Below are 20908 nucleotides of genomic sequence, written 5' to 3'. Positions count from 1 at the left end.
ACACCCGACCAAGCTGGAGGTAACACGGGGATTCGAACCGGCCATCCCCGTGTTGGTAGGCAGCGAAATAGACTGCTACGCTACCTGGATGACAGGGAAATTTTGTAGGAGACAGCAATTTATAGATGACATTTATTCTTCATAGAATACACACATACACAAAAGCACACACACACACACACACACACACATACACAAAAAGCACACACACACACACACAAGTGAAGGAGAGGGGCCGGTCTATACAAAGGGCTCATTGTTCAACACTACAGTGAGATGTACAGTATGCATGAGGACTGACAGGAATCTGTCTTCCAATTTTATTTTATTTATTTATTTTAGGGGGGGGGTTTATCTTTTTTTTTTCCAGGGTTCTAGTTTTGGATCTGGTCCAGACAACTGCCGGACTTTGCAGAGTGGCAGAGGAACATATGATGTGTTTCAGGATTAACTGCAGTAAAGCGTGAACTCTGCATGTTGCATTAGGGGACATGCTTCTTGTGAAAATACGGCAACTGTTATTCCAGCCGACATGAATGGATATGACAAATACGTTCAGTAGGCAATGAGGGACTGACGCTGCAGCGCGAAACAACAGGGAACACGTTGCCATGGGCGACCACACATGATAAAGGATGTTAGCTTAGCAAAGCCATGCAGCAAAGTCATTACAATATGCCACATGGTGTAATGAAGTAATGAGTTTAAATGAGAGCAAATTGCTCTCCAAGTGACTGAAGCACCAATAAGACGTAGGTAATGTGTTTTGCAGATCCCCTTGCTAAGGGATTTCATTTTCACTGAAGGTGTAAAGAGAAACTCCACTCGATTTCCCATGGAGCCTCAAGTGCCGAGTAAAGAGTTTTTTTTCTAAACTTTTTTCTCTGACTCATCAGAACACAACTCTCATTAAAATGTTTTCCCTGTTGACATTAAGAGTTTCAGCGTGTTCAAGAAGTTGTCTTGTTGGACTGTTAGTCACTTCCACGGACCACTGTGTTCTCCCCCAGAATCCTCCCCAGCTTGTTTATGAAGACCGATTTTTCCAAGCCCTGTGCTGCGATACAAGTAAAGAATCCCCCTAAATAGCAGTTAAATGGCTCATAATTAAAAGCACATTCACAGCTGGAACAAAGGACACGTTTTACTTTCACTCTCATGGGCAATTAATAGGGGCCAACGGGGTGGAGTGTGAATCTTTCAAAGGATGAGAGTACGAATCCAAAGTGTCCTGTATGTGTAAGGGTCTTCACATGTGTGCATGTGTTTATGTGTGGCCAACTACATAGCTTTTGCTTTCTTGCAATCTGTGCAGAGAATATACATTGCTTGTAAATTGCTATACTCCCTTGCTAACTCAGGTATTCTTATAAGACATCCATATCTTAGATCAGGGGTGGGTAACCAGGGGCCATGGAGAGCCATGTGTATGCAGGTTTTCCTTCCAGCCGGACTCCACACCAGGTGAGGTCACTCATTAGCAACCCTTCAACCAAAGAGGAGGAATGTATCAGTGAAGTCACCTGGTGTGGAGTCCGGCTGGAATGAAAACCTGCATACACATGGCTCTCCATGGCCCCTGATTACCCACCCCTGTCTTAGATTCTGATACTATGTCCTATCTATTCTAAAATACTACTCTACTTCAGCATGGCATAGATGGGTTTTATGCGTGCACCCCACCGAGTCAAACTCCTTTGTATGCACGAACCCATTTAGCTAATAAAACAGATTCTGAATGTGTGACAAAAATGGAGACAGTAGGGGCATCCGAGTGGCATGGCGGTCTGTTCCGTTGCCTACCAAAACGGGGATCGCCAGTTCGAATCCCCGTGTTACCTCCGGCTCGGTTGGGCATCCCTTCAGACACAATTGGCTGTATCTGCGGGTGGGAAGCCGGATGTGGGTATGTGTCCTGGTCGCTGCACTAGTGCCCCCTCTGGTCGGTGGGGGGGTAGCGGGATCCTCCCATGCACTACGTCTCCTTGGCGAAACTCCTCACTGTCAGGTGAAAAGAAGCGGCCGGCGACTCCACATGTATCGGAGGAGGCATGTGGTAGTCTGCAGCCCTCCCCGGAGTGGCAGAGTGGCTGGAGCAGTAACCAGGACGGCTCGGAAGAGTGGGGTAATTGGCCGGGTATGACTGACTGGGGAGAAAATCCAAAAAACAAAAAAAAGAAAAAAGATGGAGACAGTAAGAGCATGTTGCAAGATTTCATGCAAAACATCGTAAACTACAAGTCAGACATTTCTCCTGTGAAAGCAGAAGCCTTTTTCACTGGCAGTCAGACCCACGTCACGGCAATTGTGAATTATCCTTAACATTTGCTTTTGCCTGCTAGCAACACTAGAGGGGCTAGGACCGTCTGGGCAGTGTCAGGGATGCTGTCAACTACAGAAAAGCCTTGGAAAGGCTTTTGGAAACGGCAAAGTATTATGGCTGCAGCCAATGGTCAGGTGCTGCAGTCAAAACCATAAATCATGGACTCACTTATTCTCTGCACATGTATAATATAGCCAAACCTTTAATAACCACCTACAGCATGTTGACAATGCGGTCCTGCTTAGCTTAAAGGGTAGAACATGGTCCTCACACCGCCGGAGGTGTGGGCTGCATCTCTACTGGGGCCACCCCGACAAGAAGAAAATGTATGAACATACGCTGCAATGAGGGGCACTGGATTAAGGTGTCTACCTGATTCAATGTGACGCTTATATATAGATGTCAGGGAAACAGTATTCACACATCCTCAACCAGCATCCCCACATCCTCAGCTCCCATGACAGCCCTCAGCACAGCCTCCATCATTAGCAAAGCTTTTCTGAAGATTGTATGGCCCAACAGACAAATCACCAGCTCATCCCGTGAAGACCTGCATGTGAAAAAAACCAGGAGGTTGTTTTGAATTATCACCCTTATGTCAAGGCCCTCTTTCTATTTCACATCTGTATCAAAGCTGTGCTGCGCTCGCCTTCCAGAAGTGTTCCCCAATGCTGTGTGTACTGGCGCCAGCCCATGCCTTTCAACACACATGAAAGCGTCAGTGAACTGAAACTGTTGGGAATGGAAAGGAGACAGATACCCGCATGCCAGCGTGCGAATGAGTTTGTGCATGTGTGTGAAGACGATGACCACCTCTCCCATTTTAGGAAAAGCATCCTGGGTGACTGCAAAGCCAAGTTCTACTCAGGTCTTCCCCAACATTAAAGACACAAATTCAGCGGCCCTCGTTGCCACCAATTTGACAACATATCTGAAAGGTGTTTGAACCCATCGTCCAGGTAGTGTGGCGGCCTACCAACATGGGGGATCATCGGTTCAAATCCCCGTGTTACCTCCGACTTGGTTGGGCATCCCTACAGACACGACTGGCCATGTATTTGGGTGGGAAGCCGGATGTGGATATGCATCCTGGTCGCTGCAGTAGTGACTCCTCTGGTCGGTCGGGGCGCCTGTTTGGGGGGGGGGATTGGGGGGAATAGCGTGATCCTCCCACACGCTACATCCCCCTGGCGAAACTCCTCACTGTCAGGTGAAAGAAGCAGCTGGCAATCCACATGTATTGGAGGAGGCATGTGGTAGTCTGCAGCCCTCTCTGGATGGGCAGAGGGGGTGGAGCAGCGACCAGGATGGCTTGGAAGAGTGGAGTAATTGGCCGGATACAATTGGGGAGAAAAAGGGGACCCCCCCCCCCAAAAAAAAGGTGTTGAACCATGCTAAACAGGCAACACTGGGTTTGAACCCTATGTCTGGAGTGTCACCATGCAGTCGGGGAGGCTCTCTTTTGGGACTGTTGGAGAACTCAGGCACATTGCAGCTGTTTCTGATTCAACATGTGATATTTTGCTGCCTCAACGATTTCAACTTGTGTTTTGTTTTCTAATTCAGGGAGATGCAGCTGACTTAAGTGCTGGTTAGCTCACTATGTGCTTGGCAGGGAGTGAAGAACTGTCGCTTGGTATGTGCTCAGAGGGAGCAGGACGCTCTTTGCCCCCCTCTCAACACCATTATTCCACCTCACTTTGACACAGCATAGCTGCCCTCATGTTGTTCACTTAGTCTTGCCCTGAAATGGAAAACAATGGAAGGATGTTTGGTATAACAAGGTTATACCCGGTCCCACTGATGAACTCAAATTTGTCGTGGTGCATAAATATGATGGCCTGGCGGGAAGAAAGGCAAACTGGAATGCTGGAATGTCACACTTTCCAGCTCCTATTTCCCCAAGTGAACACCAAAAGATATTTTAAACCTTACTGCAAAAGATGTTGAACCCTTACCGGGGTTCTGTTCTGTGGCTGAGCTCTGACCATCCTCTGGAAATTGCAAATTAACACCCCCCCCCCCACACACACACACACACTTTGACATTGGTAATGATAATGGTGGTACAATGGCCCAGTGGTTAGCGCTATCGCCTCACAGCAAGAGGGTCCTGGGTTCGAACCCCAGGTTTGCCCAACCTTGGGGGTCATCCCAGCTCGTCCTCTGTGTGGAGTTTGCATGTTCTCCCCATGTGTGCAGTGGGTTTTCTCCGGGTGCTCCAGTTTCCCCCACCATAAAAAAGACATGCATGTTAGGGTTATTACATCTGTCTGTACCCCTGACCGAGGCATGGCAAGACGAGCTGGAGTTGGTCCCCGGGTGCTGCACGGCGGCTGCCCACTGCTCCTGGCTACACAGCTAGGATGGGTTGAATGCAGAGAAAAAATTTCCCCAAGGGGATTAATATAGTATACCAAAATTAAATAAATAATGGATTATATTTATTGCTTTATCTACACACCCAAAGTACTGTCCATTGAGGGGGGGGGGGCTCACCTCAACCACCACCAATTTGTAGCACCCACCTAAGGTGATGCACAGCAGCTGTTTTGCACCAGAACACTCACCACACATCAGCATGAGGTGGAGAGGGGGGAATCATTGAAAAAATTACACCGGGAGAGGATTAGGTGGCCAGACGGAGAGAGCCAGGTTGGGAATTTTGCCAGGACATCATTGCCAATACGTCCGGGAGGTCTGCCATCCAAGTACTAGCCAAGCCCATACCTGCTTAGCTTCCATAATTTGGCAGAGCCAGGGTACATGTTGGTATGACTGCTGTAATGCAAAACAATGGTAATTCTAGGATTCATGGTGGCTCAGAAGATAACAATAAAGCAAGAGAGGATCCTGGGTTCAACTCCTGTCTTTCTGTGGGGAGTTTGCCCATCAAGTTGGTTTCCTCCCACTGTCCAAAGACATGTATTTTAAGAGACAATGTAAGTAAAAGGACAGTTTGGGTTTTTTGACACAACGCATCAATGCTCGGACATAAAGCCTGGTCAGTGGGTTCAGCGTTCGGAGATCTGGATGCTTGTCTCAGCAAGTATATGCTGTTTGGTTTGGTGAAGAGTATATAACTACTACACAGTAAGTACACCGGCGGTTTTCAACAAAGAAAATAGATCCAAGAAACAGCATTGTCTGTGAGGAGAAAAGACAGCCATAATACATGATGGACGTTGTATTCTGTTATGGTTGAAACTTTGTTATTGCATGTTGCGTTGTTGCTTACAATGTTTTTGTTAGCTGACTCTGTTCACTGCCATTCATCCAGCTCTGAGAAGCTGCCAACTCGCTGCAACAAGTGGCTAGATCACAGGATTCACCGACCAAGGCAATGTCCGCGTATTGATGTCATACCATCTTAATTCTGTCGAATAAAGAAAGAAAGGCCACCTTATTTTGTCATTGTACAGTTGTTCTGTTACAACGAAATGTGTCCTCTGCATTTAATTTAACCCATCCTATTGTATAGGAGCAGTGGGCAGCTGCAGCACCCGGGGACCAACTCCAGTTCTTCTTTCCATCACCTTGCTCAGGGGCACAGTGAGGAGTATTAACCCTAACATGCATGTCTTTTTAATGGTGGGACGAAACCGGAGCACCCGCAGGAAACACACACAGACACGGGGAGAACATGCAAACTCCACACAGAAAGGACCTGGGACGGCCTGGGGTTCGAACCCAGGACCTTCTTGCTGTGAAGCAACAGTGCTAACCACTGGGCCACCATGCCATCCAAACTATCCATTTAGCGTCCCATACATGAGATGCTGGCGATTGCTTGAGTGGGCCCTGAGATTGTCTGCCTCCCACCTCCTGCCTGCTGCCAGAGCCAGAGATCTGTTAAATACCTAAAGGCAACGAATGAATGAAACTGGGGCAATGAAGTCCAGGTGGGCAGGTTGGTCCACAGCCACATCCTGCGGCCCTCTACCTCCTCGCCCTCAATGCTTGAGTTCAGATGCACTTCAGCTGCGGTTAACCGTTCTCGAGAGGGGTCTGCTATGAACCACTTGTAATCGGTCCCTCAGAGATATAAACCCTGCAAATGAGATGGTCAAGGAACGGCTCGCTCGGCCAAACCAAAACCCAAGCATGTATAATAACACACACGCACATGCACACACACACGCACAGACACACACAATCACAAATAACTGCTGCTAAGGCCAAGTCTGCGTGCGGCCAAACATGCCTTGTGTAGGCGGGCTGGTTATCTAAATGTTTACTGTTCCTCTGGCCACCAGTTTGTCATAAACGGCTGAATGCACTCAAATGACTTTTTCCTGTTGAATTTTAATGGAGAGAAGAATGTGGCTGAAATGGGTTTACAGTGTCTGAAAGGTTGAAATGTCCAAATTTTAAGCTATGTGACTCTGCACTGTTGCTTATGTAAATGCTGCAAGGTTTGTCTGGTTTGTATATCCATGATGTTTTTGTTCTGTACTGGCTTTGTGTGGTGATGTAAATTCTATCCGATGTTCTGTATAACAAACACTAAATAATATCTTCTCTGAGGACAGTAATCCATCTATCTGTATGTCTATCTTTTCCCCCTTTTTTTTCTCCTCAACTGTACTTGGCCAATTACCCTATTTTTCAAGCCTCCTCCGATACATGTGGAGTCGCCAGCCAGTTCTTTTCACCTGACAGTGAGGAGTTTCACCAGGGGGACATAGCACGTGGGAGGATCATGCTATTCCCCCTCCCCCATGAACAGGCGCCCCGGACGGCCAGAGGAGGCGCTAGTGCAGCGAACAGGACACATACCCACATCTGGCTTCCCACCCGCAGAGGGACGCCCGACCAAGCTGGGGGTAACATGGGGATTCGAACCAGTGAGCCCCGTGTTGGTAGGCAACAGAATAGACCACTACGTTACCCGGATGCCCCGTCCATCTATCCATGTGATAAAAGATAATAATATCCAGTATTACAAATGGGACCATTGATTCTGCCATGGCAACCAATCATTGGCCTCGGTAATCATTGGATTCAAGATATTTCATCAAACTTTGTACTCTTTTAATCAACAGTTTGGACACTTGTAACTGCAGGTGGTTCTCCAACGGAAATGAGCCGGCTCAGTATAGCAGAGTTCAACAGTAAGTGATGACGACTACTAAAAATCACTTGATTTGATTATGCGTGACAAAGTGGTGCAGTCATACACAAAAGCTTTTCAGACCTCAAATGTGACACAGAGCAATTCCCGCTGATCGCACTGTTTACCTCGGTACCGAGGGTCTCGCAGGGCAGAAGCATTTAATTTATGATGCTTTTGTGAGTTTGGAGTTAGGGAGAAGATTACAGAGAACTGAAAACAATGTTGATTTTCCTGCCAAAACCTGACTTCAGCAAAACAAACATCCACGCTGAACTGGGGGGCGGGTGGGGGGGGGGTGGTTTAATTGGAGGAGGAGGAGGCGGGGGTGTTCCTTCCAAACCACATTTGAAAATCCTCAGCAATATGAAAAGTAGCTTTTTTCACACATCTGGAGCAATGTTGCATGGGGATGGCATATAAACAAATTTCAAATGTCGGTAATTTTCTTACAAGAAAGACGAGATTAAAACGCTGTGCTTGCCAATATCTCTCTCTCTCACACACACACACACACACACACACACACACACACACACACACACACACACACTCAAACAACCCAGTATTTGTGTTCCAACCCCGACCCTTGCGGCCATGTTTTTATTTTCTTGTGTTAGCTTGACTATGGGTCTATTGCTTATCTTATTTGTGAGGCACTGTGCACGCCTATCCAAAACAGAAGGCCTATACAAATAGAGGTATTCTTCTTCTTCTTCTTTTATTATTATTATTAAAGAGGTACTAAACACTTATATGTATATTTTGAGCTTTAAACTGAATGATATGACTGTACGGTGATGGAACACACACCAACCAACCAGAGGAGGCGCTAGTGCAGCAACCAGGACACATACCCACATCCGGCTTCCCACCCGCAGACACGGCCAATTGTGTCTGAAAGGACGCCCGGCCAAGCCGGAGGTAACACAGGGATTCGAACCGGCGATCCCCGTGTTGGTAGACAACAGAATAGACCGCTACACTGCTGCTTTTTTCCCAAAACAGCGGAGTTATGTTTGCACTCCTTTATAAGGAGATCCAATATTTGATCTACAATCACATAAGGCATGACGCGGATAAAGTTAGTCTCCTCTGATGAAGTGCAACTTGGAGGAGGTATACATGGCTCCAGCATTCTTTCATGTTTGTTATGCATACCTTGTCTTTTGCCAGATTCTATAAAGCCTGGGCACGACTAACCCAACTAATAGGTTGCTGATGTCTTCTGAGGACAGCATATGAAATACAGAAACAGCTGCCCTATATGTAATTATCACATATTTCCGTATTGCCGGGCTTTTTTTTACGGTGTTTATGAAGTCTGTGTGTGTGTGTGTGTGTGTGTGTGTGTGTGTGTGTGTGTGTGTGTGTGTGTGTGTGTGTTTTAAAGGGTGGGATCATATAGCATGCCTGCTACAATGACAGTACTGTACAAGTGACTGCACACAGCGAGATGTGAATGGTGAATGGTGAATGTGCACATGGATATCGCACATGTGCACGCTTGTGACTACTCGACTGTGACTGCTTTTTATGACCCTTAGATTCTTGTGTGTTCACGGCTGTTCCCGGCCAAAAATTACGAAGGCCTTGCCCCAAAAGTACCCAAATGGATGGTTATTAGCCCTGATGCCTGTAGGAAATGGCACAGGATAACTGTCACAATCCGAAACCCCAGCGTGGATAATCTGCTTCCTAAATTTGAAACTCGCTGTGCTGTACTGGGTGGGTTAGAATTTGGCAGTTTTTTTTTTTTTTTTGATGGACCTGTTCCCAATTGCCATGCCATGAAACCGCAGAGATCAAATTTATCTGCCCCACCAAATCAGATTTTTTTTCCCTAAAAAGAAAATACTACAACTTTTGAAGGATGGCAGCCCTCACGGTGACAATTAGCACAATATGGGCCTGGTATTCGCAACAGACGGACTTTAGCAGCAATTTGATAACAGACCCCGCATTCTGCTAACACCTGGTGGACTTTCTCAGCTGAATAGTTAGCAGTAGCTTCCAGTTCTCTTGTCTTTCACTCCCTTGACAGGTTTGCGTGTATAGGCGGGCAGAAACAAAAGTCACGTACAAACAAATGCCACTCTTTTTGGCACGGAGGAATGTACGAACACTTGGCAGTTGGTAAGGGCACAATTAATTTCCACCGAAACCCACACCCTCCCCCACCCAAACACTAAAAACGCTCCTTGCCTAATTGTCCTCCTTTGCTCATTGGCTGCCTCAATTGCCCAGTTCCCTTTGGATTTTCCCATGCCCCGCTATCTTTTCTCAAGTCTTAATCTTTTCATTCTGTCAGGCCCACTCTCATTGCCTCAGTGCTATTTCCAAAGGTCTGGGCTTCATGCTAATTGTGCCTCAATGGCATGGTTACCTCCCACCTACATAATGCACCTTATTTCCTCCACTCAGTCTGGGCTGAAACCATTTTGGCTCATTCAAATTGAGGAAGGGAGAAGGACTGTTAAAGCAATGCCTTGGGCTACACCGATGCAAAGCAACACGAAAAAAAATGGTTTGCTTGCTTGATTTTGAGGGAAAATACTGTGGGTGGGCTGACCTGTGAAATATCTTGAAGGATGAGTTGCATGAGATTGCTGCTGCAACGGATAAAGCATCATTTTTCAAGCGATTGTTCTGTGTGCTGGCGTGTATCACATGATTCGTCATGTCGAACAGCGAGGCTACCATACATGCATACACTTAACTCTGGAATTAGCCTCTCTTACTCCTGCGAGTACCTCCAGGACAACCGCCAACGGTTCAATAAACAGCTGGCCTGTGCAGCGGGGAGGCAGGAGAGGTAAAGGTTATTAAAATAATCGTTAAAAAATGAATAGAAAGCCCCTCACGCAGGTTAATCGGGAGTGCCATCGTGAAAGGCACCCATAAATTGTGCTAATTGTGTCCATGCAGACCCCCAAATTGGCTGTTTTTCTTTCGCTAGAGAGAGCTCAACCACTCAGGACTAAGATGACAACCATGCACCATTAACATCTATTCAAAGGGATCTTCTTTGATCTTCTCGGAGAGGGAGAAACGGGGGGAACACAGGGGAGAGAAAAATAGAGAGAAAAAAAAACAGCATCAACAATTCAAATGTGCCCAATTATTGGACCATAAATAAAAGCCTAATTAGCATAAATTGCTCCCACATTGTTGCTATTTTTACCTCATTTTGTCTTCCATTTTCTGTTATTTTTGTGTACTGCGCGATCACTTAAAAGACTTCAGCACCAGAGCAATGTTTGCCTGAGTTATGATGGAGATGCTTAATTTCATAACAAAATTGCGGCCCTAATTAAAACTGGTGGATAAATATTTGCTTTTCTCTGTGCAGGATCCACATCTGTTTTTGTTTGGCAACACAGAGAGCGCATAAAATGTCATCTCAGCTGCGAGAACTATGTTTGAAAACCGACTAATGTTCCAGCGGAGAGAGGCGATGCATGCGCGCATTATAGAACTGATTTCAACAGACATATCAACACAACATCTGTGACCAAAAAAAAAGAAGAAAAAGACAGAGAAAGAAAAGCAAACTATAGTTTTACCCCTGATATCATGATCGTTAACATAAGCAGTTATTTAGTCATGAAATGTCTTTGGCTGGCTTGAATAAATGCTGTTTCACATTGTTGGCCAATTAAATTAGTGCTCGACTGATCGGGATTTGTGACTAAAGTTAGAAGAGGAGCAAGCAAAAACGTCACTCTCGCTAGAATTAGTTTCACACGTTGTTTCAGAAGGTAAAGTTTTCCAGCCGCGCTGCATGATGACACACACATCACGGCCGGCCTGTCTGGTTTAGGGTCAGGAAGTCACCACCGAGTACAGAAACAAGACTGCAGAAAGCAGGCTGGATTACAGCTGTATGTAAGTACAGTTTATATCAGTTTTACATTTATGCACTTCGGTACGGTGGCACAGTAGTTGGCACAGTCGCCTCAGAGCAAGAAGGTCCTGGGTTCGAGCCCCGGGGTAGTCCAAGCTTGGGGGTTGTCCCAGGTTGTCCTCTGTGTGGAGTTTGCATGTTTTCCCTGTGTCCGTGTGGGTTTCCTCCAGGTACCCGGTTTCCCCCACAGTCCAAAGATATGTAGGTCAGGTGAGTCGGCCATACTAAATTGTCCCTAGGTGTGAATGTGTGTATGTCGGCCGTGTGATGGCCTGGTGACTTGTCCAGGGTGTCTCCCCGCCTGCTGCCCAATGACTGCTGGGAAAGGCTCCAGCATCCCCGCAACCCTGAGAGCAGGCTAAGCGGTTTGGATAATGGATGGATGAATTTATGCACTTCAACTGGCACATTGTGTATTGCAAGACTTAGAAAAAGTGTCCGCAGACAGATGCAGGTGTATATTTCACAAGAGAAGTCGAGATTGCAGAGGGTCGGCCTAGAACCGCACTCCCAGAACAGGAAGGAGTTTAGAGTGTTGTTTGCTTTAACAGGAAATTACACGTTGGCTTTTCATTGGGTATCAAATCTTTGATCCATCAGTTATAATGTTTCTAACTAGGCTGCAATTATAATGAGGTTTAAAGCTGGTATTCCCAGGCACCATGAAAAATAGCCTTGGCTGAGGTTAAGGACATCCTTTGCGCTCCGGGGTTGAAAACCTCAGCACCCAGAGATGCTCCAGTGTCTTTCTCCCGCCCTGAACGTGTTAGTCAGAAGTTCAACGTTTTGTGTTTGAGACGCTTTTGTTCTCTGTTGCGGGTTCAGTGTAGTTTTTATTGCATGCTCTGATTCATCTAATTCCAATTTATAATCACAAGTTCCAGGCGTGGAAGGTTAGAATAATAAGCCACAAATTTTTCTCAAGTCTGAATGTTTTCCTTGGTCACTGTTGATGTCATAGGGCCATTAAAATGCCAAAAATGACTTAACTGCAATTTCCATCCAACTTGTGGTGGAAAAAAAACCTTATTGATTTCCTATGATGTTTCCCTATAGGATAGTACACCAGGTCATTTTGGGTGGTGCAGGTTAAGTGCACACTAACAAAATTAAGGGTTCTTAAAGCGTCCTCAGTAAGGTAATAAAACTTTGCAGAGAAGTTTTTTTTGTCTCACAAAAGTTCAGCAAGAGGACTTAAAGAGAAAAAAAAGTGTTTGTGTAACTGATAACCCTCATTTGCTCGTTATCTATCTTGTATTTGACAAGCAAATTAGAAATTCAGTTTATTGAAAGTGTATTGTCATACACTAATGGATCATCAGAGAACCTAACAGGAAAAAAGTGATGATTGATTAAATGAAGACTCATCAAAACCTATTGGACACAAACAATATTCTTGATAACACAGGTGACAGGTATTACAGCAATACTCTAATTAAATAAAGTGCCTTTATGGAGCTGGCTGAGTTATTTCACAGTTGGATCGAGAAAAATAGATTTGATTTTTGTTTTGCACAGCTTTGGGGTGAAATCAAAACCTCGAGAGGCTTTTGAAGGTATTTTACCTCGATAATAAGACAGAACAATTAAAGGCAATTCACGTCAATAAGTGAATCAAGGATATAACTGGTGAATAAAAATAATGATTAAAGAATTTAAATGAATGGAATAATAACAATTTTTACCTTATAGAACCTGTAAAGTATCTAGCTAGTGATGAGTGTGTGTATTTAACGTGTGTGTGCATGTGTGTACATGTGGACATGCAGTAAGTGTGCATATATCAGTGAGGAGTGTACAGTAGCAGCAGCAGATTAAAGAGACAGGATGAGAAACGTCACATGCACAGTTCAGATAGTTGCATGTTTCACCAGACAAGTCCTAACTGAGCCTATGTTTGAAGTTGCTGATGGCATTACACTGAATTGCTGTCTTGTTACAATTACCTCACAGCCCAGATCCCCTGTACCTGATGGAGAATTGAGAGTGAACTAAATTTTGGAAGGTACAAATGACTGAACTATCTTGTGTTGCACTTTTATGTACTTTAGGAATCAGGAACACTTTATCTGTCATTTTATTCCATGTACTTGCGTACATGAAATGAAACGAAATATCATCTCCCCCAGCCCACAGCAGTGCAACACAAAGTCAAAAACACATATCAAAGAACTACAAGAACACACTTATCAAAGCTAACACACATATCCAAACTAAATGTAACCTGCACGACAGGGGAATGGGCCTATGCTTGCGCAGGGACAGTTTACGGTCTAATGTCTAAATTCAGTGGAGATTGGTGTAGGTTTTTTTCTAGACCAGATTCTAGTACTCACCCCAAAGACAACACACACACTCGTGGGTATAGTTTACAATAAAAAAAAAAACAATTTATTTCAACAGTTCAAAGTAAAGTTATTTCAATATCAATACTAAATTAGATGTGTTATATATATATATATATATATATATATATATATATATTTTACTCTATTATACTTTTTAAAAGTTCTTCCTAATATTCTATTTATGGTCTATATCTATCTATATTCTATTTTATACCCTTCTAATATATTACTTATGCAGCCATATTCTACACTAACAAATTAAAGAAAATAATCCAAAATAAAGTATGAGTGCACTCAAAGAAAATAATAAAGAAAAGAAAAGGGGGAATGATTCAGTCTTCCAATCTGTGCAAGGTGCAATGTCCAGATCCTACCACAATCACAGGGGCAAGTTAATGTAGAGGCGATGATGATGAATCCAAATCCAGGGCGATGATGGGGGCAATCCAAAGGGGGTATCCAAGGGTTCCAAACGGTGTAGCAAGGGGGGTTGTTCGGGGTACTAAAAAAACCAGTCTGCACAAAATTGTACAGATTCCTTATTAATTGCAATCTCCATCAAACAATTACAAACAAAATAAAAATACCCAAATCTAGAGTCAATTCTCAGAATTAAATCATTTCCTACATATAACTAATATGCGGCTGAATGACAACAGCCTATTGCTGTAAGAACAGTTAAAAACAATGTTATCGCAGCCAGGCTGCGGCACTATCAACGTGAATTCACGTCTAGCTGGCTGCTATGGGTTCCATGGATGCCATGTAGCCCGAGTTGGCTCGGTGGCTAGTGGCAACTGGAGCTTACAGTTTTTTTTAACAACAAGCATATTATTCTATTAAAATGTCTAACATTCCTACATCAAATAAACCCTATGGACCGGGTGTCCTGACTGGTTTTAAAGCTCTGAATCATATGGGAACTGCTAAGGATCATAGATATACGTTTTAGCTGGGTTAGCTTAGCTTAGCAACCAATGGAAAATTGTCAGTCTTTAGATTTCAAGATTTTAAACTCTTATCTCACCAGGATTCCAGCAGCGTACAAAACACAAGAGAAAAGAGTCTTCCTTCTTCCTTCAACAGGAGATCATCTGTCTTTGGATAAAATCAAGATATCCTACGTAAATGGCTATGATTACATGGAACACAGAAAGCTGTTTACTTTTTAGCTTTGGCTAGCGGCTCACCAAGGAAGCTTCGTGGGAGGGATCTTTTTTGTCGCAGTTCAAATGTCCTGTAGCTCAAATATCCGTAGTTCAAATATCAATAATTCAAGTATCCATAGTCAAAGTTGTCCGTATTTCTAAATATCCGTATTTCTCTTTTCTATTGTCGACGGTTGTTTGTATGGTTTAAACTCTGTAGCTCGTGTGCCTCCTAGAGGCAACTCGTGGAACTTACATACATCACAGGGTACATGTAATCATGTGGGTTACATAAACAACAAATCTCTGTCCAAGGGAATGAATGTCAGCCAGGATGACTGTCGGAACTGCCGGTCTGCATGGGCTAGCAGTTAGCTTAGCCTGCCCCACTCGCGTGTCCTGTTAGACTGCCCCTGGTGTTTCCTTTTCAGGCGCAGCTTTGGGCAGGGGCCATGATCCTACGGCCCACTGGACGCAGCAGACCAAGCTCCCTCAACCAATCCAACGCCAGCTCTCCCAGCCAGACACCCTAGACACAACTCCCCGCACTCCACATGAGGACACCAAAAACACCACAGTCAACGCCAGGTGAGGCCGCCGCCACACCGCCTTCAGTGCTATCAGAACTGCCGGACTGCATGGGCTAGCAGTTAGCTTAGCCTGCCAGGCTTCCGCGTCCTGTAAGACTGCCCTGGGTATTACCTCCTCAGGCAGTTCCGGGCAGGGCCGTGGTCTCTGGGCACACAGGAGACCAAGCTCTCCCAGCCGATCCAGCGCCAGCTCTCCCACCCATCAAACGAAGACAAAACTTAGACGCAGACATGGACAAAGACACTGCATGGATGGTACTGGGTGAGGCTGCCGCCAACATGAATTCGCACTGCCATCTTACCACACATCTTACCATTCAATACTTAAGTAGTGAATGGGGAAAACACTTTGCAGAGCATTGGAGGTGAAATGGGCTGATACATATAAGGTGCTCAAAAAGATAAGAAATAAAATAAAAGATACAAAAGAAAAATAAAGCATAGTTAAAGCTGGTAAGGATATGAGATGCTAAGAGTGACGCTGAGAAAGTATACCATGAAAAACAAAATTCAAATTGCAAAGAGGCTTTATATTGATACTGATTCTACTGCCAGTTGACACATCAATGGTTACCACTGTTGCCTCACAGCAAAAAGGTCCTGGGTTCGAACCCCAGGCCATCCCAGGTCCTTTCTGTGTGGAGTTTGCATGTTCTCCCAGTGTCTGCATGGGTTTCTTCTGGGTGCTCTGGTTTTCCCTCACCATCAAAAAGACATGCATGTTAGGGTTAATACTCCTGTCTTTGCCCCTGAGCAAGGCAATGGAAAGAAGAACTGGAGTTGGTCCCCGGGTGCTGCAGCTGCCCTCTGCTCGTACACAATAGGATGGTTTAAATGCAGAGAACACATTCATTGTAACATGTACAATGACAAAATAAAGGGGCTTTCTTTCTAAAATAACTCGACTACTGAAGCAGAATTGAAGAGCAGACTTTTTTGGGGGGAGATTTTAGTCCCGAAGAACCACTTTGAACTGATTTTTAAGACCGTTTGAACCTCAATAGGGTGACTAACATACAAAATAGGAACCTTTTTCCAAACTCTACTTGTTTTAATGTAATGGAAAAAAAAGAATGGCCAAGGTTGTCTCCGTCTGTCTGTCTCTTGATATTGAAGTCATTGAGAGAGGGAGTTTGCAAGGAGGTCAATCATTTCTAAGTCTTAAACACAGGACCACCTCTCCATGCTGATCGGTCAAAGAAAACAAAACATCGGTCTCCTCTCCCATCAGCCACCATGAAATCATGTATTAGGAGAGAATGATTCTCCCCTCTCAGCAGATGCTAAAGTTCAGCCTGCTTTTCAAAGCCGCTATCATGGCTGACCCACCGCTGAACCCCTCCGTTCTCTCATAGCCTCTGCCAATGTAAGCAGATGCCTCTTCGGGGTTCACTTTCGGTGTCTTACATGGGATGATAATGCTATCCTGCATGGGATACTTCAAGAGAGAGAAGAGTCAATAACTAAGAGAATATATGCTAAAACAAGTTCTCCTTTTCCCTGTCTGAATACCACCCAGGTTCTCCCCACCCACACACACACACACACACACACACACACACACACACACATACACACCTTTACTGAACTTCAAGCCCCATGCAGTTTAAAACAAAACCTTGGCCTCATCTGCCGCTGGTCCTGCTGGATCGAGGCCTTTCTATCCATTTCTTTTTCTTTCTACCAGCTGCAAAAGCTCAGGCTCCAACACCGCTCATGCAGACAAGCTTTTAGGTCTTTAAAAACAGCATCCAGGATGAAGATCAAAGATCGGGAAAAATCCCTCGCTCTATGGTTTTATAATGCAGCATTTTACGCCATGAAACAAGGTATCGGTCTTTTTGTACACGCTGCAACAGGATACTCTTTTTGTCTGAAACGGTACAACAGGCCTTAAATCAAAAGCTGTAGATCAGAATAACATCGTAATTGATGACTGCATCCCCCAATTTGAGTATCTTCACAATCGTTCTGCGGTGCTGTAAACAAAACATGGTTATGTGATACCGTGCCGTTTGAGCAGTCGAGTTTGACATGTGAAATGCTTGATGAGCCCCGAGATGTTTTTCCTGAGAAACTGCAGTCCAACATCTCATGTTAGGATCTCTTGGCAGGTAAAGCAGCCATAGTTATAATGAATTCAAGTCATATTATGCTTCGAGTCTGCCATGACCTTCCTCCTCCGCAAAGTCGTTGCCTGCTTTTGTGGTTCTTTGGCACTTTGAGCTAGCTGGTACACACAACTAGACTTGACGGGAGCTCGTGTAGACTTGTCCGATAAATCCTGATCTTAACACGGACCACCAGGCACTGGGGGGTCTGGGTGGTGTGGCTGTCTATTCTGTTGCCTACCAACACGGGGATCGCCGGGTCAAATCCCCGTGTTACCTCCGGCTTGGGCAGGCATCCCTACAGGCACAATTGGCCGTGTCTGCGGGTGGGAAGCCAGGGGTATGTGCCCTAGTCACTGCACTAGCACCTCCTCTGGCCGGTTGGGGCACCTGTTCAGGGAGGAGGGGAAACTGGGGGTAGAGCGTGATCCTCCCATGCACTACATCCCCCTGGCGAAACTCCTCACTGTCAGGTGACAAGAAGCAGCCCTCCCCAGATCGGCAGAGGGGGTGGAGCAGCAACTGGGATGGCTTGGAAGAGTGGGGTAATTGGCCGGATACAATTGGGGAGAAAAAAAAAAGGGGGGGGGACTCACCAGGCACTGACATATAAATATTGAACATCAAACTTGTCCAGCATTGTGAATGCTCATCACGGCTATGTTTTTACAGAAATCTGAAATATCACCTTAAAGAATAAATGTAGACACCTTTGACCACTGGTTCTCCATCAGGTCCTTGGGAACCCATGGTGCATAAGTCAAAGCAAGTCAATTTTATTTGTATAGCCCAATATCACAAATTACAAATTTGCCTCAAGGGGCTTTACAGCAACACAACATCCTGTCCTTAGACCCTCGCCTCAGATAAGGAACAACTCCCTAAAAAAAACAACAAAAAAAAAACAACCCATTTACGGGGAGAAAAAATAGGAAGAAACCTAAGGGAGAGCAACAGAGGAGGGATCTTTCTCCCAAGACAGACAACATGCAATGGATGTTGTGCATACAGAATAAAACACAATTTGTTTCTTTCTTTCTTTCTTTATTTACACATATGAAAAATTAAAAAAAGATACAATATATAATTGGAAACAGAATGTGAAGAATTGCCTAAAAACCCTCGCGAGGCTTGAAAGGTGGCATTCTCCAGGCAGCGTGCTACAGGAAACAATTACAACAATGTGGTATGCACAATTTGCATGTATAAATCAATAATTCCAGACACAGCAAAAAGACGGAGACACAGCACGCGACAACAATGCAGCCCATAAACACCCATGTTACACAAGAAAAATAAATCAGTCATAGTCACAAGACACACACACACACACACACACACACACACACACATATGTACAGAATACAATATTGAAAGAGGATAACAGAATTATAATGGAATTATAAGATATATGAAGAATATGATGAGGGGGATGCCAAGCAGTGTCCAGATGGCACCGGAACAGCCCAGGGCCTGAGCCATGCGACCACCGTTATACACACACCACGGGTCACCATGGGTAACATACACCTGATGTTCCAGGTCTAAAACCTCGTTGGATATGGTCAAAATCGCATACTAGCATGTTATCTATCACTCCAAAACAGTATGTGGGTGCTTTTAGTATGTCCAATAATCATCGTCATTGGCGCTCACTCGAAGTTGAGTATGACCATCCTTCCTCTGGGTCTTCAGGTGGGTGTAGAGGCCGGTCCTGGAGCCACATAATGGGAGGACGCCTCCACATGACAGCTCTTTATGTGGAGTGGCTGATGTTTGTGCCTGCAGCCACCACATGGTCTTTGGCAGGGGGTGGTCAGAGTCCAATGGCATGGAGAACCAAGATGACAGGGGACCACCCTCTGTTGCACCCTTCCACCTTCACTGCTGTTGTGACCTGAAGACATCTTCTGCCAGTTCCGCCGTTGAGGTCTCTGTTGGATTGCGCTTCGTCTGGAACCTCCCCCTTAGCCAATCCACCTTGGGTGACCGTATCAGGAGCCAAGCTCTGGACAGCATAGCTCTTGGGATCATTGGCACACACAAACTTCTCCACCAGGGCAAGGTGGAGATCCAGGAGAATAAATGTCCAGTAATATAGTATGCATCAATTAGTATGTGGGAAATACCTGGATGTCATATTACATCTTGAGAAATATTGTATGAGTATCCCACAACACACTGCGAAACTTCAGGACAACAACCAACAGTCTAAATATTACAAATATTTCACTATACTAAGCAGAAAGTAGTGAAAGTGATCGGGCTTTTTTTTTCCATTTTGAAAAAAGATGGCACCACCGCCCAGGTAGAAGTTTATACTCAGTGTGTCATCATCAATGGGAGAGGAAGTGGCCCAGCCTGACGACAGGATGTTGTGTTGCTGTAAAGCCCCCTGAGGCAAATTTGTAATTTGTGATATCAGGCTATACAAATAAAATTGACTTGACTTGATGACATAAAAGCATGACCATTGTACTTTTTCCTCACATACTGATAATACACTGGAAGATAGCACACATGCCTACATACGTATGTACCTAGTACATACCTACTATTGGATTTTAGGTGTAGTTTGGTTGCTGGAATAACAGAGAAAGAAAGAAAGCCACATTATTTTGTACTCTTAAAACGAATATGTTCTCTGCATTTAACCCATCCTATTGTATAGGAGCAGTGGGCAGCTGCAGCACCCGGGCTCCAACTCCAGTTCTTCTTTCCATTGCCTTGCTCAGGGACACAGACAGGAGTATTAACCTTAACATGCATGTCTTTTTGATGGTGGGAGGAAACCGGAGCACCCGGAGGAAACCCACGCAGACACAGGGAGAGCTTGCAAACTCCACACAGAAAGGACCTGGGACAGCCTGGGGTTCAAACTCAGGACCATCTTGCTGTGAGGCAACACTGGGCCACCGTGCTGCCCACTGTGACACAGGGGAATGAAATTAGCTACCTGGCAGAATAGAAAACCAGCAGTATTGGTGGTACCAGGGGACCAGTTTGAGAACTACTGCCTCCGACAAGTTTGTCTACACAAAATATATACATTCATACCACAGCAAAAGAAGTTACCGGTGGTACCCAAGTGTGAATCTCTCTCTTCCTCCACCAGTGTACTATTTGACAGCCACTGCATTTATTCACTGAGACAATGAGTATCACCTAAACTTTCATCCCTTAAACTGTATACTAACATGTGACTACTCCCTGTCTACCTTAACCTCTACTATTACAGTAGTCTGGTTTACCATTACTTCTCCTGAAGTTGCTTCAAGATAGATTGATTTCATTCCATCAACACTGAAGTAGTAATGAGGTGGTTGGAAGGAAACTTGGTTAAATCATTGGTTTATTTGAAAAAGATG

The sequence above is a fragment of the Lampris incognitus genome, chromosome 1 (genome assembly GCF_029633865.1).
Source record: "Lampris incognitus isolate fLamInc1 chromosome 1, fLamInc1.hap2, whole genome shotgun sequence".
Classification (NCBI taxonomy): domain Eukaryota; kingdom Metazoa; phylum Chordata; class Actinopteri; order Lampriformes; family Lampridae; genus Lampris; species Lampris incognitus.
Note: the sequence above shows the minus strand (reverse complement) of the source record.